At 45.7% G+C, this 25,315-nt stretch overlaps 1 protein-coding gene across 3 annotated transcripts in view; it reads left to right on the top strand.

Moving 5' to 3' along the window:
* The first annotated feature begins 797 nt into the window (after positions 1 to 797).
* MAP3K13 (mitogen-activated protein kinase kinase kinase 13) overlaps positions 798 to 25,315 on the top strand; it is a 69,798-nt gene continuing 45,280 nt past the window's right edge. Inside the window, exons 1-2 of one of the 3 annotated variants that reach the window (XM_074546944.1) lie at positions 798 to 956; positions 9,480 to 9,594. The gene's annotated coding sequence lies outside the window, so the exon portion shown is untranslated. Of the gene's footprint in view, positions 957 to 1,018; positions 1,038 to 9,479; positions 9,595 to 25,315 lie in introns of those variants that run through there. The other 2 variants (XM_074546945.1, XM_074546946.1) reach the window with 2 other exon arrangements.

Raw genomic sequence — 25,315 nt, 5'->3', positions numbered from 1 at the left:
TGCTCATAACAAAACTGACACGAGTGGCTGTGGAGGGATATTTCTGGAAGGAGACAGTAACCTTGTCAATAAGGTGACAAAAAGATACACGTAACCAATATGATTTTCTGTTCTCCTTTCCAGATTCGTTGATGTAGCACTAAAGAAACTCTTTTGTGTCCAGCAGTAAAGAGTGTTAAAAGCAGTCAAAGCTTGGCATCTTAATATCCAGTTTGGCCAGGCAAGGCCGTAACCGGGTGTTGAGAGAACTGGCAGGTAATATTAGAAAACTGGGACTGCTATCACCAAGTGCTCGAAAACAGGGTAAACCCCAGATACCGAGTGGTGCTTGGGCCGCCCTTATCGCGCTCAGTCCGGTGCTCGTCTGGCCGTGCTGGCCCGCGCAGGTGATGCTGTCCCGATTCTCGGCAGCCCTGCCCCGGTCAGCTGGAATTCCTGCACACATCCCGCCCGGCACAGAGCTCATCGGGAGCGCCTGAGGACGGCCCGAGGTGCCCGCCTCGACCAGCCAGCCCCTCACGGGTCCGGCCGTACGCACCGCGCCCGGCCCCTCACGGGCACAGCCCGAGGCCGCCTCACGCCTTCCCGCCCAAAACCCGCCCGCGCGCCGCCGCAGGCCACGCCCACTCATCAGACAGCGCCCACCCAGCATTAGACCACGCCCATGCAGTACTAGACCACACCCATGTCTCATTAGACCCCGCCCACACCCCTGACGCCCTCGCACTCCCTCCCTCAGGCCCCGCCCACACACTTTAAATAGCGCCCGCGCCCTCTCAGACCCGCCTGCGCTCCTGCAGCTCTCGGCCACGCCCCGTCACCCCACCCACACTGCTCAGGCCCCGCCCCCGATTTAAAGCCCTCCCGCAGCCGGCGCGCTGCCGGAGGTGACGTTGCGGGTCCGGCGCGGGGCGGAGCCGACCGGGGACGCGGAGCTGCGGGAGCGGGCTGCGCAGGTAACGGGGAGCGCGGGGAACGGGGAGTTCTGGGTACGGGCTGCGCAGGTAACGGGGAGCGCCTGGGTGCGGGCTGCGCAGGTTACGGGAACGCGGGGGTACGGGGGCCACCGGGAACGGAGGGCGCAGTGAGCGCGATGCTCAGGGAACGCCGTGTCCGAGTGACGGAGTGCTGAGGGAGTGATGTGCCCCAGGAACGCGGTGCTCGGGGAATGGGGGTGCTGAGGAACACGGGATGTTCGGGGAATGGCGGTCCTGAGGGACACGAAGTGCTCAGGAATGGAGGTGGTGAGGGGCACGAGATGCTCGGGGAATGGAGATGCTCAGGGACGTGGGGTGCTCTGGACACTACGGTCCTGTTTGCAGGCGCGGAGCCCTCACGCTTGTATATTTGATATAAAAAAAAGGGACTTTTTCCAGTTTAAGAGAGCGGTCAGAGCCGCCGCCGAGGTGCTGGCGGTGGCTGTTGGAGGCAGGTGAGCAGTCCCCAGTGTTATCGCTGCTCTCCGGGCAGCAGGAAGCGTTTCAGTCGGTCGCCAGACAACCTGGAGCAAATCCCGCCGGAGCTAAGCCTCTGGTGTCTGTCCTAATCTTGTCCGGGGGCTGCTGACAACAACAAAGACCAGCAGGCTCCAATGGTTTTGTGCCCTCTCCAGTAAAAAAAAAAAAAAAAAAAAAAAAAAAAAAAAAAAAAAAAAGAAGAGAAGTGTAGGAGTTTTGATGCTACTTTCAGCTGGCAGAAGTTTGGGAGACTGACTGGGATGAGTTCAGTGGATGCTTCACTTGGGCTGTGTGGCTTAGCCCAGAGAAGTGCAGCTCTTAAGTTAATGAGGGAAGGCAGGAACTGTAGTGCCAGGACAAGGGGAATGGCTTCCCACTGCCAAAGGGCAGGGTTTGATGTGATATTGGGAAGGAATTCCTCCCTGTGAGGGTGGTGAAGCCCTGGCACAGGCTGCCCAGGGAAGCTGTGGCTACTCCAGCCCTGGCTGTGGCTACTCCAAGGCCAGGTTGAACAGGGCTTAGAGCAACCTGGGATAGTGGAAGGTGTCTCTGCCCATGGCAGGGGCTGGAATGAGTTGAGCTTTAAAAACCCTTTGAATCCAAGCCATTCCTCTTTTCTCCTTGTAGGGAAGGGCACTGCCCCAGGCACAATCTTGTACTGTGTCTCATTTGTGCTTAAATGGATGGCAATTGGGTGTAACACCTGCAGGTGTAGTGCAATGGAAATCAAACCTTTAGATAAGCCAGACAGGAACCTGCCTCCTCTCTCGTTTGAGCTCTGTGGGAATTTTGCTGCTGGAAAGTGCTGAGACCTTGCTGTGGCTTCACTTACAGTTGTTCTTTTAACCTGTAGTTTTACTGCTTCAGAGGTAGGTTGCTCTTAGTATACTGGTCACATTTTCAAAGCAGAGCAGAAAAATAAAGGTAAATACTTTCTGCATTCTCTCCAAAATGGAGTGGAGTCATGATCTGATTGCTCTAAGGAGGCATTTGAGCTGTGAAAACTTGCATTTTTGTGGTAACTGTATGGATCTGGAAGCATGAAATTTCAGGAACAGGTTTGATATTATATTACTGCTGGAAAGGGGAGCCCTGTGCACCTTTTTTCCATCCCTCTGCTTGTCTGTTTTCCTTGCTCCTCAAGTGCAGGTGTCAGTGGTGGTGTGGTGGGCTGGATTCAGGTGCCAAACCCACTGGCAATGAGCACCAGATGGAAATTGGATCCATGGAGCTGTGTCTGTGCATCCAGCAGGGAGAGGCAGTGACAAGGATCAGAACCAGTTAAGCTGCTCCTGAAAGTGTTCCCTGAGGCTACACTTTGGGCAATCCTGGTGTTTGTGGTTTGGCTTTTTGGTGGTGTTTGTTTTTTTGGATCTTTTTGGGATGAAGGCTGTGCAGTGCTCCTATTTCCAGATGTTCCTGATATCCTCAGCCTCTTCCTTCCACTCTTTCCCAGCAGAAATATTTTTGTTTCCTGACAAAGTTTCCTTTTTGGTGCTGACCAAACTGGTGCCTGTGAAGGGTTAGAAATACAGAAGTGAGGCATTTTTGGAATGGTGTCTGTGGTGATTTTCACCCATAACTGCACAGGAATCATTGCTACAACAGATGTTCTGGTTTAGAGAACAAAAACAGCTTTTGCTAAATGTAAAGGTGGGAGTGCTAGCAACAAATAAAGAAATCACAATAGAACAGGTGGATAAAGAGTTGAAACAGATGTAGGAAAGAAGGAATTACTCTCAGTTGCTCACTTTTGGCCTGGTTTGTATGTTAACAGCTGTTTCTCACAGCAGAAAGCTCTCCAAAAAGATAAAAGGTGAGACTATTGGCAAAAATTTATATCAGGTGCATGCAAAGAATTTTTTTTAATATAAGCAGTTTTCTTACCCTCAAGACTAGGAACAATTAACCTGGAAAAAAAAAAGCACTTTTGTTTATTGTGTTATTTTAAAGCCTGTGTTAGTACAGCAGGTCATAGTTAGTGGTAATTAGTGAAGAATAACTGCTTCTCCTTGTAATGTGCAAGACATATATAAGCCTTTGTGACATAGATAATTGGCTTAATTGCAATGTTAAAATGCTACTTGTGGGCCAAATGCTGAATTTCCAGACCTTGGTGTGGTTTGTTTTTAAATGCTTTTTGCTGTGTGGCTCTTGCCCTTGCCTTGAACCTGCTCTGCAGTGTACACCTCCATTGTTTAGATCTCCTTTCCTGGAAGCATTTTCCTTTAGTTCCCTTATTAAAATTACTTATGCTGACTCTAACTGCTGTTCCTGTAGAATTTTTCTTCACATGTTCTCATGAAGAAGATAATTTGCTTGTAATTATTTTTTTGTTAGAAATGGCAACATAAGCTTTAATAAATGACCATATCCAATATTGCAGGTGGGTCTCAGCAGTGCAGAGCTGAAGTTAAATATTGACTTGTGCAGAACTTTGGTCTTGAGCAATCCCTGCTGAAACTGCAGCCAGGAGGAGAAAGGTGTTGTGGCAAAGAGAATCACTTCAAACCACCCCCTGCCAAACTGAAGCCAATCTGGGGAGTGGTCCCAGAGGAGGCTCAGAAACCCCCCACAGTGTCCCCCTGTCCAGGTCTGGGGGTCTGCATGATGTGAGGGGGACAACCATGTTTGTACCTGGCGGTGGTGACAGCCCCAGTGTGGCTCTGTGTAGTGAAATGACCAGAATTTGGGGTCTCCTGGTGGTCTGTTCCAATCTTGCTCTGATTTGTATTTCACCATCCCTGGAGCTGGAGGGAATTGTGTGTGCCAGGAGCCCAGCTGGTATGAGGTCTCTGCTCTGGGACCATGGCTCCTACTACAGAAGGCTCTTTGTGCTTTGTAGACACGTGATCCCTAGAAAAAATAAACATTTCTCATTCTTGCAGAGATTTGCTCTCAGATATGAACTAAGCAATAACTGTTTCAGCACTTTCACTCCTCCATCCATCTTTCCTTGTCTTGTGGGCTTTTTCACAAAAGTCTAAAATCTGCTTGCTGAACTTCATTGGAAATAGAATTCCTCTGGGACTGACAAGATAAATTTTGTTCTTGGCGATGTGGCATGTATCGTTCTTGACTGCTTTGCTGTGGGGAGCTCAAAAAGCAACACAGAGCTGTATATTAAAGAAAACTAATTCTTCTCTAGCTAAGAGGCTTTAGAAGAGGTGGTAGCCATCTTAGATTTTATTTGCTTGTGGGGAATGGGGATTTCAAACTAATCAAAAGGTTTTAGCAAAAAAAGAACATCCAGTCATTTATGGTGCTTTAGGTGAAAGAATTTTGCCATCCTTTAATAGTAAAATATTTTGAGCTGTTTATACCTGGGGGAATAAGTTATTTTATATCTGTGATAAGTCTGTTTTCTGTCAGAATCTGGTTGTAGGAAGATTTTCCTCCTGTGTTATTGGAAGAAGGTTGGGTATGTTGTGTATCAGCTTTGTTTACTATAAACTGAGGTTTTGATGGAGGAAACATTTTGTTTTAGGTGCAGGATTGGATTGATGACTCTTGCTTTTTAACTTTATATGTTTGAAACTATTTCCTTAAGTATGATGGGTGTGAACTGAAGAACCTGTAGAGCAAAAGGTGGCTCGAGTTTTTAGCATTCCTGTCAAGTTGGTGCACTTAGTGAATGCAGGGCAACAGTGTGACTCAGTGTCAGGTGTGTGTCACGGATGTGTGCCTGTCTGCTGGGACTGAGGTCAAGGTTTAGGCTGAGCTCCAGATGGTGGCCAGAGGATTACTTTGAGAGCTAATTACAAGGCTTCTTTGTGTAAGTCTGAATAGTTACATCACAAAGATATTCTTTAATGATTCATCAGGCGGTTTAGTGGGGGAAATATCCCACAAGTTTTGCGCTTTCTGATGAGGTGTGTTGTGCCCTTAGCCTGCCTGGCTCGTGTTGAGTGTACCCCAGCACTTGCAGGCTGTTTTAATGGGCATTCATTGCTGGCTCTGCCAGTGGGATCTCTGGCGTCTCTGAACTCTGCATGTCTCTTTCTCTCTGCATGTGTGGCCTACATTTCTCCTCTCATCCACCTCCAGAGCAGGCAAGCTGCAGTGGTGTGGGCTGTGAACAAAGGCCCTGCCTCTGGGTTATTCAGGCATGGCCTCCCTTGAGTGAGCAGAGGCTATTTTTGGAGTTCCCTTGGGGAGAAGGTGGTCAGGAATCCAGCCTTGGAGCTGAGCAGAGGGGAGTGCAGCAGTGTCAGCTTTGGTCACTGTGCTGGGTCAGCTGCTGCTGCTGGTGCTGTCACAGAGGATCCTGTCTCCTGCAGAAGGGTGCTAGCGAGGTCACCCGACAGCAAAGTGCTGAGAAAACATTCATTGTACTCCATTGGCTTGTTGCTGTTGCCAGGAAACACCTTGTCCACATTTCAGACACTTGTGAGTTTTGGTTGCTTCTATCTTAGCTCAACAGATTTGCCCTACAACTCATGGATAGAGGGCATTGTCCCCAGCATCCTCTGGATCAGTGTGCCAGCTTGTCTTGTGAGTTCCCATTGTCACTCTTAGCTGGTGCCACTGCAGTTGTGACCTCTGGCCTGTGGCAGGATGGCTCAGTGCTAAGGGGGATGAAATTTCCTTGCAATGTTATCCTTCCCTGGGTCTGGGCTGCTCAGGTATCCCTCAAGGAGGAGTTTCCCACTGATGCTGTGTACCCAGTGCTGCTGCTGCTGCTGCCTTCAGGTCAGCCTGACACCTCCATGTGGGTGGAGAAAAGAGAGTGCTAGGCTCTCATGCTGGTGGTGCCATGGACCAGAGCAGGTGGTGGCAGATGGATGGCTGAGTTTTCATAGAATCATTTGTTTTCTACCTGTTTTCTGTACAACCTAGACACTAAAGTTCAGCAATGGGTGAAACACACTTTGGGAGTAAGAATGTTTAGTGGTTGCTGGAATGACTGCTGGTCCCTGGGCACAGGTCAGTGTGTCATATACCTGACACAGAGCACTGTGGCCTCCCTGGTTCCCTTACAAACAGAGCTCTTCTTTAATGGGTTATTTACATTCCCCAAGGCACAGTGTCCTGTACTTTCAATGCGTTTGTCTGTCTGTTCTGGGAGGAAATACTGCTGCTGGTTAACTGATTTAGTGTGTTCTCATGGCTAAAGGTTCCTCCTGCAGCCTGGTGGGCAGAACAAGGGCGCTGCCTGTAAGCTGCAAGTATTATTTTTGTGTTCTGTCATCCACTGCATGTTCCTGCAGGCAGGAGCTCTCTGGGCAGAGATAATCCAAACTGTTGATGTGCTCTGAGTAGTGCAGTCAAGTTGAGGAGCTCAGTGGACTGACCAAGTGGCAGCTGACACAGCACATACCTGTGTAGAAGCCTCCTAGTGCTCAGAGCCTTAGGGAATGTTTGCACAGTCATTTCTCTGTGTCTAGGACCAGAATGTACCATCTGCAACAGAAAGTCATCATGATGTCTCTTGAGAGATGAAAGGATTTGTGTGGGTTTTCCTTTCTATGCCAGGGAATAGCTGACCTTGGGGCCAGCTGTGAGCTGGCTGCTTTTCTGTGTTTCTGAACACACTGAAGCAGCAAAGATCAGTCCCCAGAATCCATGTGAGATTTAGTCAGGACCCTTTTCAGAACTCAGACTACCTTGAGGTCCCTCTTTGCCTTAATTTCCCAAATAATTCAGTTCTCCTTTAAAAAATCTAAACCTAAGCCCTGGCTTCCTGGTTCATGGAGTGGGAGGCTATTGTGTGCCTGACCTCAAACTGGCTGCTGCTCAAGGTTCTGCAACATGTGATGCCTGGTGTTGCATCAGGTGATGGATGGGGGATTTTGTTGATCCCTCTTGGCCAAGACATCCTTGAACCTTCTATTTTGAGAGGCCCATATGGTTGCAGGGCTGAAGGAAACACAAACTTTAGTGTTGCATCCCATGTGCTGGTTCTGGGAAGTTGTTGACAATTACAAGAGCCCTCACTTCTCCAGACTGTCACTGGAACCAGGAAAGGTGGTGGTAAAGAACCTGCTCAGCCTCTTTGAGCTCAAAGAGCTCAATTTTTTCTTTGGAGGTCATTTCATACTCCTTCATTTCCTTTCTTCCCCTATATATCGTGCTTTTCCCAAAGTTGTTCCCCAAGATTTAATTTCCTTCTTTTTGCTGAAACCTCACATCTCCAAGAAGGTGGTGCCAGACCACACTTATTTTTTCATAATTAGAGGATTAAATCTTCCACACACTCTTTGAAGCCACTGAGAGAGCAAGGCTATTGCCAGTCACCTGGAGGTGCATTAGGGATTCTTAGGGGCTTGTTTATTCTCTGTGTGATGAGTGATACTTCTTGTCCTCCTTTCTCTGAGGCTAACTCAGATTATACTGATAGCATTAGTGAAGAACCATTCCAAGTCTGATGTCACTCTACAGCAAAACCTTGGAGGTTTGTTGACACACTCACCGGACACTAGGACTTTGCAGAGTAACCCAGGAATGAAACTGCATTTTGTGGAGTAAAATGTGCTGAGAATGGTGTGAGGGACTGATGCTTCTGTTTGAGGGAGCTGAAAGAAGGAGCTCCAGGCAGAGCTCTGCACACACCTGCATGTGTGGAGTCCCCTGAAGTTCAGGAGAGCAGCTTTTTAAGCACTTCTCTTTAATCCCTGTTGTCTGTATGACTCTGCTCTTCCCTTTGTAGTTCTTCCAGCAGCAGGTTGACAAGGACTGTGAATTTGGGATGTGTGTCAAACCTCTGTACCTGTGAGCTTGCAAAGAGCCGTGGGACTTGTCCTGCTGATGTTCCCAAAAGGAGAAAAACCCTTGGGGATACTTTGCATCTCCATCAGGGAAGTGTGAAAGTGGAAATGGACAGATACTGAGCTGTAATTAGTGGGAAGCAGAAGTCCTTTCTAGGCTAGTGGGAACGTTCAGAGGGTGACCTGAGTAATCTGAAAGAGCTGAAGGGTTTCAGTGCCCTGAGCAACTCTGTGACTCTGACAGATGCTTCCAAAAGGAGCAGCATTGATAACGGGAACTGCGGGATGCGCCGCGCTGAAATTTTATCTGCCTGACTAGCTGCTAGTCCAATTCCATTAATGTTTGCATATTTAATAAACTTCTAATGTGGGATTTTAATGAGTTGGCAGTTATCTCTGAACACCCAGCAGCAGCAGCAGTCTCAGAGTTTAGGTGGCTCTCAAATGGAGATTTCTCTCACTTAGAAGGCATGTGGCCTTTCCTTGGGCAGTCAGCACTTGGCAGGCTCTGGAATACTTTGATTTGGTTTGTACTGATGTACATCAACAGTGAATTTTTAATTTGGATGGAGCCCTGGGGTTAAGTTTTTGGGGGAGGCATCTTTTTAGAAAGCTGGATGTAAGAGAAGTGACCTTGGTTAATCTCATAGCACACCATTTAGCTACTTGGGATGTTTCTTGCTAGCGATCTAATTATTTTGGCTGTGAAATGGGACTGCCAGGGAAATTGCTTCTAACGTGGCATTTACTCATTTACACTCCCAGTGCTTTTGCTTTGCCTTTTCAGCCTAATTTTGCAAACATATGTCCAACTCCTTCTAGTCCCAAGCAGGGTAAGGAGTGCACTGCTTGTGCTGCACTGTGGTGAGGGGAAGGAAGGTAATCTGTTATTGAGGGAATTGTAGCAAAATTCAGCAGAACAGTTCAGTGTTTATTCTTTGGAGAAAAACCTGAGTGTAGTAAATATATGTCAGTATGTCAAATGTAGCAGGCAAGCTGAAAAGGGACTTCTGATAACACAGTGTAATTCTCAGTTCTGGCACCAGCATGACTTTAAATAAGTCCCTTGCCCGTTCCCAGTCTTCAGGATGAGTTCTCAGCATGCTACTGTGGATGGTAGATGTGTAAGCTGTGAGGGTGGCAAGGGTGAGGAAATAATTCCTTGCAGCCTCCTTTAAGATAAGACAGCAGTAATTCAGTGACTGGATCATCAGATGGGTTTCAGGTGACCTTTCAGTGGGCTTGGTAAAAAGCAGGAAAAATGTAGTGTTTATCTGAGCTGTATTTTAAGTTGAAGTTCTTTTTATATCTCCAGAACACCATTTTGGGAGGAACAGCAAAGAAAGTAAAGGACAAAAACTGATGGACCATTACATCTTCCGAAATGAACCTTTTCACACTTTGCTGCTGGAAAATAACATGTCCTGAAGGTGAGTAGGTTTTGTGTGTGACAGATGAGCTGCCTGATGTCTTGGGCCTTGACCAAAGGCAGATCCACCCTCATTCCAGCTTGGCCTGACACTACCCATGGAAATTTGCTTGTGAAAATGTGTATTTCATCACCAAGAGAAACAGGGAGGAAGCAGGGAATATTTTCCACTAATGAATTACCATTGATTCAGAAGCCTTTGAAAAAGCTGGAGTGCTTAGTGAAAGAGGTGAGCCACTGGGAACACGGATATTTTCTGGTGAGTGGAGAAAATGTAGGTGTTTTATTTGCAGCATGAGAAAGTTAAGCTTGTAAGACAAACTTTGGTTTAGTTTGGCAAGGATATTAAATTACATAAGGCATTTTCAAGTTTTGTTCCAGTCGTACCTCAAATGATATTTTCAGTGTTCAGAAGAGCTGAAGGAGAGTGCTTGCTATCAAAGATGATAAAGTAATTTCCCCAAAGTAAAGAACATAATGCTTGAATGAAATTAAATCAGAATTGTATTTTGTAGAGTTTGTGATATCTTTTATGTTATTTTTGTACTCAGCCCCTTAGGGCTGTAGGCAGTGACCGTACAGTTTTGTTTTAAAATCCTTTAGTAACAGAAATCAAAATGGGAAATGTTACATAAGTCCTGCACTCAACATTGAAATAAAACCAGCATTTCTGAGACAGTTAGGGTTTAAAATATTTTGATTTCGACTTTAGTCTCACTTTAATAAATAACATATAAAAAGAAGCCATGAGCTATGTAGGCCTAAGTTTGCCCACTTAGCAGTATTAATTCTTATTTTTATAAATTAGGCTAATAAATTTGCCATTCTGATGGCTACTTTGTTAATAATTTTTTCCTGTTTTTTGGCATGAGCCAACCAGCAGCTCTGAACTCAAAGACAATAGTGGAGTGTAAAGGGTGAGAAATAGGTGGTTGTCAGTTGTCATTCTGCCTGCACAGAAATTGCTTGAAAATGTTCAGCGCTGGTGTCACAGGTCTTTTGTACATAAATGCTTTTCCATGTGAGGTGAAAGCCTAGAGTGAACTCTTCATGTGCTTTTATAGATTTGAAGCTCATTAGCCATGTGAGTTCCTTGAACATTTGTATACTTGGTAGCAGGAGAGCCTCTCAGGAATGTAGGACTTGACAGGTACAAGAGGATGCAGTGTCAGGGATTTTACTTGTTGAGGAAGAAAAGTCTTGTAGCTGGAGAGAAAAATACTGTTCACATTCATTGGTGCTCTTTGGTGTCTGGAATGATCTGCACAGTTCTGCATAAAAGGATGGAAACCTGAAAGCCCCAAAGCAAAAGGTGTGACTGAGTTCTGAAAGCTCTCGTCTTTCCTAAGTGCCTGTGTTTTCCAAGTGTCCTCTTCAGATGTTATCTGTGAACGTTTTGCCAAAAACCCTGTAAAGGGAGGAATCGCACTGGGAAATACTTTTCTGGTGTAGTCTGTGTTTTGCTGTTGTGTGGAGGAGTAGAAATTCTTCCTCTGCCTCTTGCTTTCTCCTTTCCCAGTCTGTAAAAGGTGCAACTTTGCTCTGTGGAGAAAGATTGTGCAACAGAGTGAAGAGTGAAAAGAGGATATTTTTTGCTGTTCTAAGGCTTCTTTGTTCTCAGAGGTCAGGAGGAGCTGAGCTCCAGTGATTTCATACACTCTCCTATTACCTGTTCTCATGCTGGCCAGAAGCCTAAAGGGACAGATCCTCCTCTGGATGAGTCACTAAGTAAATACCAGGCTGTGCTGGTATTCCTGCTCTGAGTACTTGTTCTTATTTCTTGTGTGTTGTTTACTCGCTGTTTTCTTCGCTGCTATCACAACCCCAGCAGATTTTGTCAGCACAGGGACTTCTCACGGTGTGCAGCTGGGGAGAGGCACCTGCACTGGAGCCAGGAGCTGTTCCAGCCTCCTTCATGGAGGCATTTTCAACAGTAGCTGGGAAATACTTGGAGATATTTCCAGTAAAACAGTTCTGGTTCCTGGCTCTTGATCAGAGGCACCTTGCCAGGTGGCCTGTGGGCTGGATGTGGTGCCTGCTCCGGCTCCATCCCTCCTGCAGGACAGGAAGTGCATCCCAGGGGGGCACTGGAGCACACAGTGTTCAGAGCTGGCACTGGAGCCTTCAGCAGCTTGTTTTCCTGCAGGGCTGCTGCAGGGAGGGCTGCAGCTCTGGGAGCTGTGCTTCTCCAGCAGCTGCTGCAGGACGATTGTAGGATCCTAGAACCATGAAATGGTTTGTGTTGGAAGGGACCTTAAAGCTCAGTCACTAGATCAGGTTGCTCAGGGCCCCATCCAGCCTGACCTTGAACAATTCCAGGGGTGTGGAAGCCACAGCCTCTCTGGGTAACATATGATGACATGGTGCATCTCCTGGAGGAGATTGGCAGCTTCTGTGGGGACAGGGACAGGGTGCTTCAAGTGTTAGTGCTCACTGGGAGGCTCTGCTAGCAGGGGACAAGGGCCTGTTATCCACTGGCCCATGCACCATGAGAGTGACTTGCAGTGTGCACACTTTCTGATATTGGATAACCCCTGGCTTTTGTCTGGAGCCTGGATTTGTGTCTGTTTTTCATGTGGAGATTTGACTGTATCAGGCTTCTATCCTAACTGTAAAACCTTGAATAGGTGTAGAGGCCCCTGGGAGGATCTCTCCTTGCCTGTCTGCCCCAGTATGTCATCACTAATGGCCTTATGGGATTTGAAAATGCCTTGGTGTTTGTGGATGAAATTCTTGTCTCATTAGGACAAAAATATGCCATCAATTTAACCTGCATCTTGACAGAATATGGACAGTTTGAACCTGGGGCAAGAACTGGATGATGCTGCCCAGCCAGAATCAGTTACCATCCTTATTTTCTCTGAGAGAGAGAATGTTTCCAGTGCTGCATGGCTGAGACTGTTCTGGGGGAGCTGACCAGGCCATTGGAGTTCAGAGCTGTGAGGCAGAGCTGCATCAACTTCTATTTACATCTTTATTTTACTGATGCTTCCTTCAGGGCTTTGCTTATTCCCTTCTGCCAAGGGAAGCCCTCCCAGCCACCTCCAAAGACTCCTAAATAAGTCCAGCCCATGGTGTGGTTCTTTCTCTTTCCTGGGGATCCCAGGGGTTCCACATTATAAATGCAAGCCCAGTAGGTGCTGTGTGAGCAGCCTGAGACACACCAAGCTTCCCACAGGAAGACCCATAAGATTCATCCCCACACTGAGTTTAGAGCCAGTGTTACAGCAGTGGATTTGACAGCCTGGCTGCTGGATGTACGTGGCATTTCTGGGATGTTTCAGCTGCTGTGCTGGGAACCATTTGTTTTGCTTTAACTGGATGTGAAATATCACCACTGTGGCCTGATGGATTCCCTTAATGGCACAGTGTACATCAGCATCAGCCTGGGGTGAGCTGTTTGCCCACTGCACTGTAATTAACTTGCCCTGAGCAGAACTTCAGGAATTCCTGGTCTGGGACCTTTCTGTGCCAGGAGATGTCTGCAGCCCAGTTTAGTTAGAAAGTGTCAAGACTAAAACCACTGCACATCTTTCTTTTCTTAAGATCTGCTGTTAAGAAAATAATTTTTGCTAAGCAGAGAACTTTAGTCTGGCATTTAATGGAGGGAATAAACTGTAAAAACCTGTAATCACATTGGAGGGAACAGGAGCCATTGTTTCAGATTGCCATGGTGGTTTTTCTAGCTGCCTGAGTAAAACAATTCTCTTTTCAAGATATATTTTTTCTACATTTAAATATTGTGTGGATGCATTTAAAAATGTTTGATTATGTTCCTGGCCATGTGTAACTTTTGGATACTGATTAGTAGCTACAGGTGCAGCAATAAAGAAACTGTAAATTTGCCAGGTAGCATTGCTTGTCTGCAGGTCCCTTTATCAAATAAGATTATATTGTTTCTCAAGCACATTGCACTTGCCATCTTGAAGCAGAATTACATTTCTGTTAAAATAATGTTTGCTCAGTGCTTCCAGGTAAAGGAGAATTCAGCATTACTGATAAGGACCACAATCCACTTTTACTTAATTCATTAACTGCTTGGCTTGGTCTCCATTCTCTGGTTGCATATCCTGCTATTTTGGAGTAGCTGTGTTTAGAAATCTTCTCAGTTTTTTGTATTCTAAATGTGTTACCACTTTTTTTTTTGCACTGAAATTCTAACCACTGTCTTTCAGGTGATGCATCATTTTAAATTTCTTTAATCTCTGATTTTCTCTCTTTTGGTTTACACAGTGAAGACAAAAGCAACCAGTTTATGCTGGGGTCAATTTGATTATAATAAATTCCTTCTCTCCTTCCTTAAGCCCCAGTGCAAATGAAGAAAGCTGAATTTGCTCTCTGTTCTTCATGCCTTTTTGTCCAGTGCAGAAGAAAATTAAGCTATTTTGACCTTTCTTTGACACTTGCAGTCAGTGAAGATGAGGGCAAAGGCTTTGTAAAAGTAAATGAAGTTGGTATTGTTTTCTTTAAGAATTGTTACTAATGCCCTCTAGTGTGCTCCAGTTAAAGTCCCAGCCTATGAAGGCAAGTGCAGGCAATCTCAGCTGCTGTTCCATCCACCTTCAAGGCTTTGTCCATCTGTGAAGAGCCTGTGGCAGAGGTTTGAGGTGCTGGCTCTCAGTGGGTACCACACACCTCTGTCCTGCCTCTCTCCTGGCATTGCTGGTGCTGCCAGAGCATCCCTGGGTGAGGCTGGGCAGGGCTAGCTGAAATCAGGGGCTCTGCCTCTGGTACATGACATGGAGCAGAAAAGGAACTCACAATAAACTGGATGGTTTCATAGAATCCCACAATGGTTTGGGTTGGAAGGGACTTTAAAAATCATCTCAGTCCACCCCCTGGCATGGACAGGGACTCCTTCCACTATCCCAGGTTGCTCCAAGCCTTGTCCATCTTGGCCTTGGACACTTCCAGGGATGGGGCAACCTGGGCCAGGGCCTCCTCACCCTCACAGGGAAGAATTTCTTCCTAACATCCAATCTAAATCTCTCATCTTTGAGTTTGAAACCATTTCCCCTTGTCCTGGCATTCTCCATTACAGCTGTAACTTAGGAGGGAAAAGAGTGTGCATAGTTTACCACCCAAAACCTGATTGTGTGCTGCTGCTTTGTATTTTTCTGTTGTACTTGAAAAATGGAGCTGTGTTCTCTTAAATTGTTGTGCTCTGTCCTGAGAGGGAAGGTAAGAAGGGGAAAGCTTAATGTTTGCTTGGCAGAATGTTGAAACAGTAGCAGAGGATGTTGTATCTCAGCCCAGGTAATTTCAGGTCTAACAGAACTCCTGCTTACACTTTGTATTCCTGCTTCTCTGCTGTGTATTTTGTAGACAGCTGTGCTTGCACAGGCTGCCTTATCTCAGAGGTGATTTACACTGGTATCTTTATTTGCTCTGCCCTGTGCTGATAGCAGCCCTCAGCCAGCCCTCTCTGTTTCCAGCCCCAGCATGGGCACAGTGGAGGCTGCACACTGAGCTGGTGCTTGATGCCTTGCTCGTGGATGGGAGAATGTTCACTGGGAAACTGGACAGAGTAACTTGGTGGTGAACTCAAATTGTGCTTGCTTCTCTCAGGCACAGACTGCAGGAAATGGAAACCAGCCCTGATTTTTTCCTGTCAGAAGAGTTTGCAAACAGGTTATGTGTCTCCAAGTAAAGGCTTTTCTGGGTGCATGTCTCTAGAAAGTCATCCTACATTTATGTAGTGTGCTGTCTCTTGCAGTTAAAATGATTGGCAGTTTTTGGGAAGTGCCATCTGAAAAATGCAAGGGATTTGCTTTCTATCAGTACAGTACAGAAAATTTCCCTTTGCTGTTTCCCCACCAGAAATGGCACAGCTCTGTAATGGAGTAAGGTGTAGGTCACTACAGTTTGCATTTTGCTTTACTCTGAAAAGAGCTCATCCCTTCAGAGGTGCACTTGGTGTTGTTCAAAAACTGCTGCTGCCATCAGCCAAACAAAGTTTGAAGTCACATTGCTGTGAAAAATGGGCTTGTGCTGAAATGAATTTGCATTCCTTAAAGAAATGAATGGTGCCAATATTGGACATCATGTGATACAGAGTAAAGGTCAGAGTTTGAGATGAGTGCACCTAAAAATTCCTCTTCTTTGGCTTGGGTGGCTGAATGTGATAGTTTAGCTTAAAACAGGCCAAGGGAGCTATTGTATAGCCAGCTTTTGAAAGCCAGGCGTTTCAGCTCCATGCCTAAGCTAGTGGATGCAATTATACATTTCATTTATGTGTAATACTTACTGAAGTTTCTGTTCTTAAGTGCGATAAATGCTTGGGCAAAAAATCCATCTTGCATAAGGAATAGCTCTGTTGTAAGGTTGGATAGAAATTGAACTTATTGTGAGACCTTGGAATGAATGCTGTTAAATGAATTTTTCTGAATTGTCTTAACACTGAAGGATTTTTATACAACAAGTTCATATATGTGAATTTTTACATATATATGTGTGTGTATATATATATATGGCTAGAGATGTGTCCAGTAAAAATGGGCAATTTGATTAAAGCAGGATTTAAGGAAGCGTTAGAATGCTTGCCTGGGGCTTCAGTATGATTTTGCAGTGCTCTGGATGGTTAATAGAGAATAGACTAACTGCTAGGACAGAGAAGCCCAGAATAATTTTCCTTGTCCCAGTTAAGTCAAGAACTATTAGAGCAGTGGAAATAAGGTTTCAACAAGAGGGGAAGAAAGGGTGAGGGACATGTCAGCTCTCAGCCTTGGTGGTTAGAGGGGAGAGTAACAGAATTTGGAATGGAAGAAGGGTGAGTAGCAGTTACCAGTGAAAATAGACTAATGTTGCATGTAAGTGCATTAGGAATGATTTTCATTCTTTTTGGTGCTTTTTTTAAAAAAAATTCAAGCTAGATGAATATTTGCAGTGAGACATGGAGGTCAAAGGAATATGGGATTTTCTTTGACCTGCCTGTTTGTCAGGAGAGGCTTTTTCTCTGCTTTCAGACCTGATGTTTGAGCCATTTTGAGTAATTTCTCTCCAACCAAGTCCCATCAAACAGTGCTACACTGGCCATGCAGGAGTTTGACCCTCATCCCATGGCTTTGCTTCCCTGGTGCTGGAAGCAGGGAGGGCACAGTAAACCACCTTCACTGTCTAGCTCATACTTAAATGTTTGGAGGAATGGCATCAAGTATTTTTTAAATGTACCTTTCCCACCTTTTCCTATGGTATATTTCTCTCCTGTCATGTCTTGAGGTGTTGGATTGTGACACTGCAGTAGAAGTAACGTTTCTGAGCAGCATATTGAAGGACCAGGACCTTGTCAGGGATTGTGTGAGAAGAATCTTTAACTTTCTCTCTGCAGCACCCCATGGTGGCTCACTGGATCTACTCAGGAAGCAGAATTTCTAGTCTTTTTTGGAAGTGCAAGGGTAACAAGACAACTGGGAGGAATGAGAAGGTGTTGTGGTGTTACCTAACAGCCTCATGTGCAGCTGTGCAGGCTGTGTGCCCAGGAGCCACAACCAGGAACATTTGTATTTTTCTGGCTGGTAGCCTTCTAGTCCCAGGGGATTATCAACAAGGGACCTGTGAGAAAAAATTTGCTCCTTGCTAAAGGAGAAGATGTTCTGCTCTGCTCTTCTTTGCAAGGAGCTAACTCAGCAATGTGCTTGAGGATTGATCTTCAGGACTAATTTCTGATAGTGCTTTATCTTCATTCTCCTATCAGCAGTCTGGCTTCAGAACCCTCCATACCCCATTCCATGATTCCCTTGGCCAAGGGAGTGTTGAATGCAATACTCCTGAGCAGTTCATTTGATTGTTCTGTCTCTGGGGTGACCACAAGAGGATGGACCAGTGTGTTCAGGCTTCCAGGAGGTACTGCAGGGCCTAGAGAACATACTTCTGCTCATTCTGAACTCCTGATGTGTCTGCAGCAAGAGAAGCTCTTCTCACACTTGGGTAAAAATACAGTCCCTTCTCTTAGTCTGCCTGGTTGGTATTTTGCAACACCAGGGTTAGTTTCTGTGGTTTTCAGGTTAAAATACATATGCTCCTGTGTAGTTGAGATTTGTTATCTGTACAACACATTTACTTTTAAATTACTGAGAGCAACAAGTCTGTGTGTGCAGTACCTCCCTCCCATGGAGCGCATGGGAAGGAAAACGTTTGATCAACCTGTTTGTTACAGAGGAAAGGCAAACCCAGAGGGGAGGCAGAAGGGACCATTAGGTGTTCTTTTCTTCTCTGCAAGCTCCTCTCATGTGCTAAAGGAAATTGCTCTTCTTGTCTTCTCAGATGATTATATTCACAAAATCCGACCCCGAAATATCATCCCTGTATTAGACACTGACCAGCTACAGTCAGAATCTTATTCTGTGCCTTTATTTTGATTACCTTTGTTACCTCGGGCACTTGGCAGGAGCAAAAAGCCTCATCATTCTGATTGCTTCAGTTTCCCAAGATGTCTTTAGAGAGAAAATGTTTCCTGAGCTTTGTTGCAACCTCTTAAGTAGAATTTGGTCTTTCCGGGAATCATGTGAGATCAAGTGATTGCCCGGAGCAAGAGAAGGTACTGAAGCTGCAATAGCAAAGACCTTGATATCAAAGGCCACCTGCTACTGCTCTCCACCTCTTCAGCCTTCAATTACCAGGTTATAAATTCATCCTGTGTTCCTACAGAATGGCTGGCAGGTACTCAGCAGGTGAGCTGGGCTGTTTCTCAGGGAATAGTTCATATTTCTATCCCAGACAGAAATTTCCTCCTGCATAAACTTTTGTCTGGTCTTCACAAGATGTACTGAGTTGTCTTTTGGCCTTCTTCCTGTGTGTTCCTCTTACTATTTTCTTGATTTTCCTGTTGCCATTCAACAAATCCATGTCAGCATGTAGCTTTGACCTTCAGGTTTGCAACCCGCCTTACAGAGACACCTGGTAGGAGTAGAAAATACTGTCCCACAGTAAAATTCTAAGAGTTGTCTGTCTTTTCCCAAACCTTGGTTTATTGATCAGCTTGTGTAAAGAATTCCTTATGAAAAACTTAAATGAACTCTTCAACATTTTCTGGTTGAGGAAAATGGAGAAAAATTTCTTACAGTCTATATTGATGTGGCTGAACTACACATACACAGAGAGCATTGATTAACTTGGGTCTTCTGCTCACAGTGTGTATTTTCTTTTCTGTGCTCAGTCAGAAAAGCATTTCTAGCAAGCTGAGGAATGTATTGTATTTATGGAATGAACTGTGTTGTAATACTCATGAAAAAATACCTGCTAGGACCATCTCTGATGGTCTGGTCACATACCCCTGTGACCTTTCCTCACCTTGGATCTATGGCATAAAGGACACAGCATCTTTTCAGTCATTTTGCTTATAAGCAGCTTTTGTAGTTTAGTTTAGTGTAGCTGTTCTAAAATGTTTTCATTTCAGCCTGAACACAGATGGAGTGGCCCCATCAATGCTGTGTAGGCTCATGTATTGCAGTGTATGCATGTGGCATTATTTTTTCCTTTGGTTTGTTTTGTCTGCTGTTTGGCACAAGAGAGACTCCCCTGGTCCCCCTGCTGCCAGCAATTACAGACAGGTGCCAGTCCCCAGTGGGAATGCACATTTCCAGCCAATATTTACAGCTGGTTCTGGCCTGGAGGGATGGAGCTGCTGCTGTCAGTGGAGGTGAGAGAGGTTTCCTTTTGGCTCTCCAGTGAGAAGCAAGATGTAAAATGCAGCTCTGGTGATGGCTGGAAGAAGGTTTTGATGATTTTTTTATGGTTATTTGATGTGTCTGTGCTTTCCTCTGAGGCAGAGGTCCTGGTTTGGGGTGTAGCTGTGTCACCTCGGTCCTGGTAAGGAGGGAGCCTCCCTGGCACAAAGCTTGCCTGGCTGAGTCTGCTGAGCTGTTCTGTGAGTCTGTCCTAGAGCTGCTTCCCTGGGGTGTTCTCCCTTCTGCAGCCTTGGTACCAAACCAGGGTGAGGTCAGCAGTGTTTGGTAAGAGATGGAGCTGCTTCCCCTGCTCTGCCATCTACCTTGTATATTCAGAGTGAGTTTCTCAGAAGGAAAAATGGCGTGGTTGTGTCACAGGAGATGGCAGTTGCAGTGGAATCATATCATAATGTGTCAGTGTTCAATGCTTTCTGTCATTTGAGTAGCAGTGCACACCAGCATTTTCCTTGTCATCTGTATCTTTTTCGTGTTGGACTTAGCTTCTTTCTCCAGAGGCCTGCAAAGGTCATTGTTTTGCAAGAAGAAATGCCATGACATCAGCTTTTGGGAAGCTGAAAATCCAGAGCAGCCAGCAGTGACAGTTGAGGCCCTGCTTTATCAGAGGTGATACCTTCCTGTGCCAGGTGTGTGTGGGAGAGTCCAGGGTGCTGTCCTGGCATTGCAAGGTTTTACCCAGCAGCTAAATGCAGTGAAAAAGAGGCTTCTAATGTGTCTGTACCTGCAGTGAGTAGTTGTGTCCTTGGAGGTTTATCAGGGCTGTGCTGTGGGTTTCTGTCTCCTCCTAATTTTTTTCACAAGCAGAAAACTACTTGTTGGAATTGCATCTCATTGTCACTTCCTCCCAGTCTTGAGGTGAATGCAAAATATAAGAATTATAGTGTATATGTTTTTAAATCTGTTTGTGCTTTTTAAAGAGGAAATCTGTACTCCTGGATAACCTTCACTTGTAGTGTGAAGGTTTTCCAGAGGCTGGGCAGATTTCAGCAGCATTTGTTGTGCGCTGTTCCCTACCTTAGCAGTGTGTGCAGCTGGATGAGCCTCTCCTACTGGGAGTGAGGAAGACTGAGCCAAAGGGTTTCCTGCTCTCATTCTGAGCTTTCCAGGCAGTTCTTGAGCATAGCTGGCTTTGGGATAAGTGACATAATTCCTGCTGGGGTGAAATCTGAGTCTAACAACCTTTGTGCTTGATTTTAGTGAAGCCACATTTCTCTCTAGGATTGCAGACTGGGAGGAAGATTAGATATGCTGGTGGAGGCAGCAGAGGAGTTGTCTGAATTTCAGCAAGTGGATATAGATGCAGGGAAAAGAGTGAAATTTGAGATGAGAGAGATTTAAGGAGGGAAAGGAAATAGGCTTCTCTCTGATGGTGAAGGGGAAAGAAGCAGATAATGGTGACCAGGTGGCAAGCTAAGGGAATCAAAGAGCAGGAAAGGGAAGAAGAATGGAGCTGGAGATCTCACAGGGGTCATGGAATGCATTAATTTCTTTTTCAGACTCTTCTTGCATTTTAGGCAGGAAAAAACCACTTATTAGCAACTTTTCTTCAGGATTTATCTAACCAATTTGAGCTTACTGTTTTGAGTGGGATGGGAATAACTCAAGAAAGTGATGGGGAAAGAATGATCCTTACTGATAAATTTGTTAGGAGAGAGCACAGGGAGAAAGCCAGTCCTTGTAGGGATACTTTTGCAAGAGGAACAGTTCCAGGAGGGTCCTTTTTCTACTCCTAGGGCTCTGGGGATCCATTTTCTTCTGTTTCCACATGCATCTTCCTTCTGTGGCTCTCCTGTTTCACAGTGTTCTTAGCGGGCAGCATGGTGCCTTTTATCAGTGATCTGCAGCCTGGCTGCCTCCTCAGGTGTGGTGCAGCAGCTCTTGTTATCCCCTGCATTTGCTGGGCTGGCAGAGCTGTGAAATTGAGGGTTGGGAGCACTGCAGAGCTCCCTCTGTGTGTGCTGCTCACCCTGGTGCTGCTGCCCCAGGCAGAGAGAGGGGAGGGAGCTGAGTGTGACTGGCTTGTGCAGCTCTGGCTGTAGTGTCAGCTATGAGAATCTCCCTGGTGCTTTGCTTCTATTTTATTTTATACTGACGTTCTCACTGTGTGTTATCCTGAAATCAAAGCAGGAGTGTGCAGTTCAGCAACAGCAGCAAAACTGTGCTTACTACTTATCTGCTGCTTTGCTCAAATTAAACATTTATGGGGCCAGAGACTCCTCGCTGCTCCATCTCAAATCTTTCAGCCTCCTACACTATGATGATTTTTCTCTTTGCATTTTGTCACAGCTCCTCTTAGAAATGCAGTGAAATCAAATTATTCTCCACTTGTCTCTCTCCCCATCTTTCCTTTGTGTCCCCAGTTTGCTTTTTTCTCTTGACCATGACATATGGGGAGCAGCTGTTGGTAGAACCAATGCTTTTATTGAGGTTGAGTTGCTGTTTCCCCCCAGTCTGATGGGCAGAGATGTGCCTTTAGTTACTGGTACCTGTTTCTGTTCCCTGGTCTGTTCCAAGGTGGTGTGATGGTGCAGGATGCTGGAGGCAGGGAATAACCCAGTGCTGCAGCACAAGCTGTGATGCTGGCTTGGTCTCCATGGAGAGCAGTGGGATGTTCCCAAGGCCGCCTCTCACCTGCCCCTGCTTTGTGGCCTGCAGTCAAACCTGGGCAGCAGTTCTGTTCCTTGGGCATGCTGGAGTGCAGATAACTTTTGCAAAATAATGGGTGTTCCTGAGCCTTGCCAGAGACTTTTACAGGACCCAGTGCTCAATTTTCCCCTTCCAGAGCATGGTCTACTTCTTTGATTTGAGTTTGCTAGCTTGAAGCAGTGCTGCATGGATGCTGAAAACCCACGCTCCTAAAATAGATTGAGCAGAATGAGCACTTTAGTGCTGACTCCTCTTCAGGAGAGGAGAGGGAAGGTAACAATGAGCAGATGGCAGGTATTAGTCATGTCACCTGATAGATCTGAGCACCTCAGACCCCATGGCACAAAGGTGCTGGGGGAACCTAGAGGGAAGGAATCCTCCCAGCAAACCAGGCTGGCTGTTGGAGTGGCACAGGATGCAGGCAGAGGGACCTGAGGAAATGAGGGGACTTGCAGCCAGATGTTAACCTGAGGGAGAGATGTTCACAGAGAGCCCTGGTCAGATCCTGGGCCTGCATTTCTGCCCAGTTTTCCAAGCCATTCCCTCATGTATTTGACAAGCCCTCAGAGCATCACTCCTTGGGGCTCCCATGCTTTGTTCCCTCTGCACAAGGGGTAGAACAAAGGTCCAGGTACCTCAGAAATAACTGAATTCCCCCAATTTCAGGATCAGCTGGAGTGACATCATCCTAGCTTCTACTCTAATAAATGCAGTGCAGAAGCTGCTTGCTCTTTTCCTGTAGTATCCAAATTGCCAGTGTTCACCTTGCAGTCGAGCTGGGCTGGCCCTCTATCCTCTCCCTTCTCCAGGTCCTTGGTATCCATGTATTGGCCCTGGCCCAGCTGGCAGTGGGCTCCCAGGAGAGCCTGGAGATGCTCCCTCCTGCTGATGTGCTGGGAGCATGGAAATGAAATGTAGAATCTGTGCAGGCCCTTATACAGCAGTGGCTCCTGGCAAACTTGACACCATGGAGCACGTAGGGCATGGAGCTGCCTGCAGTGGGAGTGCTGCACTTGCAGTTGCTTGCTCTGGCTGCTCGGTTTGTTATAATCATTTACTTCCAACCCAGTCTGGCCAAAAGGCACAGTAGAGGGAAAGGAGGTCCAAATTTGGGCTCTTTTGACTCCCCTGTGCAGAGATGGGGTCGTCAGGAGTCACAGCATTGATATGCTCTCCCTGAAGAATGGCTTTATTTTTAGTTTTTTACCCTATTTGTTTTGGGGTTTTATTGTTCTAAGTTTTCAACAGCAGAAGCTGAATGTGTGGTCTCCTCCTTTTTCTTGTCTTTTGTTTCAACTTTTTGGCAATAATTCCTAAAGAACTGCTCTGCTGGAGTTAGTCCCATCATTTTTCACACTTGTGCTCAGCCCTCTGCAGAAGCCAAGCACCCTGTGGGCCTCTGAATTACAAATCCCATTTTGGTGGCACCTTGCATCCTTGGGCTTCAGCTTTTGCCAAGCACCTAATGAATGTAGGAAGGGAGTAAAACTTCTGCTGTGATACATAAGGGGTTAAACCAAGCTCTGTTTATCAGTGTTGATGCTTTAAATTGTGCCAGAGCATTTGAAAATGCAGCAGTGGACAGGGCAGCAGGCAGTAAACACCGTTAAATGACAATACTGTTCAATATTTGCTGTTAATTGAGAGAGGCAGCAGCTGCTGGTATGCAGCTTCAGCCAGGATGAATTAGTAATGAGTCTGTAACTGGGTGCTTTTTTTTTTTTTCTGGTTTAAGGTTGCATCAGCCCTTTATAGTTCAGTAACATGATTGGGATAGAAATAAAAATCATAGCATGCCCTAAATTGAAGATTTTGTTTTGTTTTTGTTTTCCAGTGAGTTGTCATGGAGCTTGGTGTCAGAGATAAATTTGGCAGCAGTAATAAAACTGCCTTGTATTTAAGGGCCAAATTTAAAGATTTTGGTTAGCTTTTCCCACGTGGCAGCCAGTGGGAGTGCAGCAGGCAAAGCAAGCTCCTCCTTTGAAAGAAGGCACTTTTGTTGGGTTCTCAGATGTTTTCAGCTCAAACAGGAGCTTTGGTTCACGTTTCTTTGCTGGCGCTGCTGCAGGATGTGGGCTATGAGAGAGTCCTGTCCCTTGCTGCAGGAGGAAAGGGAGCACTAATTCAACATTTCCCTTGTCCTTTCCTTGCACTTTTGCCATGGTGTGTGTTGAGCTTAACCTTTGAAAACTCGCTGATAAGCTGTTATCAGCCAACAGTTAAAATAACAAACCTTTCCACCTTGCTGGGTTGGGATAGGGACTTCCCAAGGCTTCAGAGCCATGGTGTGGAACAGGAACATCATTAATCCAGAGCAGCCAGGCTGGGGGCAAAGTTTTCTCTCTGAAGGAAGCAGCCACAGCTGCTGCTTTCATGCTGTTTACGTAACCTGCCCTGCAAGTATTTATTTTGCACAAAACGCTTTATTTTGAGCTGTAGATGTTGTTGTGAAAGGTCAAAACTCTGTTCTAGTGGTTTTTAGCAGATCTGAAGTGGGGTACAGGAAATGAAATTCCAGCTCAGTGGAAAACAATGCCAACAGTCCTATTGATTTCAGCACAGCTCGGCTTTCATCACAAGTAGAAGAATTTCGAAGCAAATAATGTTGTGTTTGTTCAGTTTGTTAAACAAAAATCCATCTGCAGGGGTTTGCACTTGAATCCAAATACTTGGAATTCTGCTGGTATTTTTGTAGAATACTAGATTGAAAGAATTCTTTGCGTCCACAATGATTCTATTAAAGGAGAAAAAGAGAATTCAATCAGCAGGTGTGTTTGTACCCCTGCTCCCAGCAGGAGTGGTTTCTGTATTGCACACCTTTGGCTTTTGGGTCTCTCCAGTTCACTTACTCACAGTTTTTACACAGTGAGTAAGTGCTTTTATGCATCCTTAAGAGCTTGAAGCCGCCACACACCATGCTGGTTCTGGACTGGATTATAGAGGTATGAAATCTTTCAGGTTGGATGTAGGAACCAAGTGCTAAAAGCCAATCCAAGGCTATAAAGGATGGTGGTAAATGGGACTGCAGGAAGAGCTGAACTCATCTGGTGCTGAAAGTCCTCCAGCCCCACAAGTCCCTTCCCATTTAGGCACTGACATTCCCACCTTGGCTGATAAATGGTGGTTTCAAACCTGTCCTTAAAACCTGCATTTTTTTTCCATGTGAAATGCAGTAATTTATTCCAGTGGCATTTGGCCAACTTTGGGCATCTGGTGTCTCGTGTTTTTTATGAACATCTCTCCAATTTTCTCTGCTGTCTCCTATACATGTATATGATTTGTGTTTGCAAGGATAAGGTATCCCAATGTATTTTTTCCTATTTTGTGTGATTTTGATTCTTTCAATCTTATTATTGTTTCATCTGTAGTATTGCTTACAGTATTTGTTTTCTT

The sequence above is a fragment of the Zonotrichia albicollis genome, chromosome 9 (assembly GCF_047830755.1).
Source record: "Zonotrichia albicollis isolate bZonAlb1 chromosome 9, bZonAlb1.hap1, whole genome shotgun sequence".
NCBI classification, from domain to species: domain Eukaryota; kingdom Metazoa; phylum Chordata; class Aves; order Passeriformes; family Passerellidae; genus Zonotrichia; species Zonotrichia albicollis.
Note: the sequence above shows the minus strand (reverse complement) of the source record. Positions and strands in the feature narration are given on the sequence as shown.